Raw genomic sequence first — 4,837 nt, forward strand, 5'->3', positions numbered from 1 at the left:
TAAAAAATGGCTTAACTGGGACTGGAGAGATGGCTCAGTAGTTAAGAGCAATGACTGCTCTTCCAGAGGACCCGGGTTCGATTCCCAGCACCCACATGGCAGCTAACAACCATCTATAACTCCAGTTCCGGGAAATCTGATGCTCTCTTCTGGCCTCTGCAGGCTTTACTCACACATTTGCATTTATACAGATGCAGACAAACTATAGAAGCTTCTTTATATACTTTAGTACATGTATCTACATTATTAAAAGAAACTAAAAGGAGTTATCTTATAACAGGGGGACATTGCTACACACCATAGGCTAGCAAAAAAGTAAGTGCCCAAAAGTCAGGAATGCATGCCCTCTTTTGAAGCAGTTGACCAGGAGTCCTACAGACCCTTAAACAATACTGAACATTGCCCCTGCTCTTGGTTAACCACCAGAACTTCATGGTAAGACCCTTTTGCAGAAAACACTATATACATGAGCCATACAACAAATAAGAGGAGGAATCAAGCTGGTACTGACTTCAAAATTTTATCTCTGCTGGTTAGTATTCACAGCACTATAAGGCTCTGTGCATGTTACCGGAAGAGGAAATTAATCATCAGTCTTATTCAACTTTGAATCCCGCAAGCTATAACAACTGGTCTGGCAAGATATGCCCACTGATGGCACTAGTATTATGAGAGTAAGGAACTGCTTTCTTCTTGTCGCTATTTTTTGAGACAGAGTCTCCCTATAGCCTCAGTTGGCCTCACTATGTAGGCCAAAATGCTGGAATTAAAGGCATGTGCCTCTACATGTGGTCCAACTATTTTCTAATTAGATTTAAGATATGCTTCATAGGATGGAGCCCACACCTAATATTGATATTAGGCCTAGGAACCTGAGGCTAGACAGGTCACAGCATGAAGGGGTGAGCCCAATAACTGATTTCTAATGACTTATTGTTATACCCATAGATTAATGCATCTCTCAACTCTCAGCCTTCCTTATAGAGCAGATGGTGATTAACACAGAGAACTACAACTGGCTAATGTGCAGAGAATGAGACTGCAGACTGCTCATCCCTGAATAGGACACCTGTATCCAACTTCTGCCTTCCAAGGCTCAGGGATCATTGCAGAAGGGGAGCAGAAAGACTGTAAGAGCCAGGGGAGGTGGACGACCACAAGGAAACAGAGTTTTTCACACAGCTGGTCAGTTACTCCTATGAACTCACAGCAATGGTGATAGCATGCACAAGGCCCACACATGCTCATGCCAGACAAAATATAAATATTAGAGTACAGGAAATTTGATGGGAGGTTAGTAAGGGGAACACAAATACAGGAGATCTAAATATGATCAAAATATATTGTATGAAATTCACAAAAATTCAATAAAAATAATTTTTTAAAAATAGTAATAAAGAGCAATTGAAATTGAAGACACCCAAATCAACTTCTGGTAGAGAGAGAGAGAGAGAGAGAGAGAGAGAGAGAGAGAGAGAGAGAATGACAACATTTGTTTTAAAACCAAGAGTGCACTGACAGAAGGATGGTGGCCCTGGAGCATGAGAAGTGCAATAAAAACAGGCAGCCTCAGGACTGCAGAGATGGCTCAGCGGTTAAGAGCACTGACTGCTCTTGCAAAGGACCCGGGTTCAATTCCCAGCACCCACATGGCAGCTATGAACTGTCCTTAACTCCAGTTCCAGGGGGATCCGAAGCCCTCTTCTGACCTCCGAGGCATGGCACAATACAGGTATACTCATATACATGCAGGCAATACACTCGTACACATAAACTAAAAATAATAAATAAAATATTTTAAAAAAACAGGCAGCCTCAAGCTGGGCATGGTGGTGCACGCCTGTAGTCCCAGCACTTGGGAGGCAGAGGCAGGTGGATCTCTGTGAGTTCAAAGCAAGCCTGGTCTACATAGCAAGTTCCAGGCCAGCTGGGGCTACAGGGAGACCCTATCTCAAAAAGTAGGTATCCAGGACCTAGTAGAACCTAGTCCATCCTGAGTACAACATAAGGTCTGGCTTAGGTCAGACTGGCCCCACTCTGTCATTTCTGCTGTGTGACCTCAGGTGAACAGAACAGCTTCTCTGAGTATCTGTTGATAAGCCAAACGGGGATTCTTGTGTTCACTCATTCACTCAACAGACATATACTGAGCACCTAGCCTATGCTGGCTTCTTGCTGAGTGCTGGGGATGCATGAGTAAATGAACAAGAATCCTACTCTGGGACTGACAGCACTTGTCTGGAATATGGAAGGCCCTGATTCTACCTCAAGCAACACACACAAAAAAATATGTAGCAGGGAAAAATCCCTGCCCTGGAAACAACAGGGAGAAGAAGTCAAAAACTGAGGAAGAAATGTTAGAAACTCCTAAGAAGAAAAATCAGGGGAGAGGAGGGAATAGATAGATGCAAGGGGGTTCTAACAAAAAGATGATTGCAGAATTGAAATCATGCCAAATGATTTTATAAGAAAACTAACTAGAAACCACTAAGGAAGCAATACCTGGAAAATCTCCCAGTGTTTAGACACAAATATCCAGGAGTATTTGCTAGGTTGTAGATGGAGGTGGTTCAAGAGAACACTGAGAAGGAGTACTGGGGAACTAATGAGTTTATTATCAGAGTTACTAATGCCATGGACAGAAAGAGGGGCAATACCATGACAGACTCAGGAGAGTTCAGGCCCCAGCACCAGAAACAGGCAGCATGGCGTGGTCTCTAAAGAGCATCACAGCCCACGTGGCAGAAGAAAAAGCCTCTTCATATACCTTCTAATGGTGGAGGAGCTTCATAGCAGGCCTGCAGCCAGGCTCTCTGATTCCCATGCAGGAGGAAGGGAAGGGGTAGAGAGCAGGATATGACTGGCAGTCAATACCTTAACATCAAAACCTTTCATGTTGGGGGCTGCAGAGATAGCTCAGCGGTTAAGAGCACTGACTGCTCTTGCAGAGGACCTGGGTTCGATGCCCAGCACCCACATGGCAGCTATGAACCGTCCTTAACTCCATCCGAAGCCCTCTTCTGACCTCCGTGGCAATGCACGACACAGGTGCACTCACATACATGCAGGCAATATATTCATACACATAAAAATAAAAATAATAAAATATTTTTTAAAACAACAAAAAAATAAAATAAAAACTTTTTAAAGAGGGACTCAAAAGGAATTTTCAACATTTTGAATTGAATGAAAGTAAAAAGAGGGCTATAGGGGTGTAGCTCAATCGGTACAGCACTTGGCTAGAAATCCTGGGTTCCACCCCCATCATAAACATAAAACAGGAGGGCCGGACGTGGTGGCACACGTCTTTAATCCCAGCACTTGGAAGGCAGAGGTAGGCAGATCTCTGTGAGCTTGGGGCCAGCCTGATCTATCTAGTGAGTTTCAGGACAGCTGGGGCTACAGGGAGACCCTGTCTCGAAAAAGATAAAAAACAAACAAGCAAACAAACAAACAAACATAAAACAGGGGAGGGAGGCAGTGATGCCGGTGGTCAGTAACCCCAATACTCAGGAGGCAGAAGAATCAGGAGATCAAGGTCATCCTCAAATACATAGTGAGTTGTAGGCCAGCCTGGGCCACATGAGAGCCCATCACAAAAGGAAGAAAGGAAGGAGGGAGGGAGGGAGGGAGGGAGGGATGAAGGGAGGGAGGAGGGAAGGAGGGAGATAGGAATGAAAAAGTGAAAGAAAATATTATGGATGAAAAGCCATACAGTGGTAGAGCAATAGACTGGCATGTGGGAGACACTCGGTTCCAACTCCAAAACCTGAAAAAGGCAGGGCTAATGGCTCACAGCTCAGAGCTGGTATCCCCGGCTCTCAGGAGATGGGGGCCTGTGGAGAGCCACAGCCTCCGCCGCCATTACAAGATGGCGCCGGTATCCGGACCTTCTTAACAGTAAACATCCTGCTGCGCCCATAAGGGGCGTGCACAAGAGCCTGCTCTCCCTCGCCTCCTCCCGTGGCGTGATCTCCAGCAACCAATCCGCTTCTTATACGTCATAAATGGGACCTTTAGGGCATATATAAGCAACAGCTCTCCCACTTCTCGGCGTCTTCGGTCTTCATCCTTAGTATGCTATGTAAGAGGCTTATGAAATAAACTGCTGCAGAAGGATCCTGACTTGTCCTCCCGCGTCGTTCTTGCCGGCGAGACGGAAAGCGGTCGGGGACAGTTAGTAAAACTCACCTAGGTAACCACAACTCCAAGTCAGACAAAAAGTACCTGGGGGACCCCACAGTTCAGTTCCTTCTGGAGATCTCTCTTCAACCTGCACCTGCCTTCCTTTCAATAAATTCCTCACATAACTTCAGACTTTGTCCTGAGTGTCCTTCTTGTTGAAGACCCAAGCCTGGTGGGCTTGGGGGGCGTTCGACACAGCCATGTCAGCAATGTCTGTGGAGGCCAGAAGACAGTGAGAACTCCTGGAACAGATGTTCAGTACAGTTGTTAGCACCATGTGGGTACTGAAAACTGAACCCAGCTCCTCTGCAAGAGCAGCCAGTATTCTTGACCTCTGAACCATCTCTCCAGTCCCAAGAACAGGCTTTTAAAACTCACAGTGAATTAATCCTGAACTTCAGCCTTTAAAAGCAAAATTCTCACTTGTGACCCTCCCCATTCTGTCCATGAAGCTAAATAGAAGCATCAGTGCTATTTCAATGAACAGTTACAGGCAGAAGTGAGGCTGGGGGTCAGCTACCAGTGCTTCTGAAAGAGAGCTTAGTTTAGCCTCTGTTACACTGCATGAAAACCATGTTACTCTGCCTTGTTTAATTTGGAGGTGAGACAGTTACAGTCCCTGAATGTAATAGAAATTCTTGATCTTGTTGGC

The sequence above is a fragment of the Nannospalax galili genome, unplaced genomic scaffold (assembly GCF_000622305.1).
Source record: "Nannospalax galili isolate Female #2095 unplaced genomic scaffold, S.galili_v1.0 scaffold47, whole genome shotgun sequence".
Taxonomy (NCBI): Eukaryota; Metazoa; Chordata; class Mammalia; order Rodentia; family Spalacidae; genus Nannospalax; species Nannospalax galili.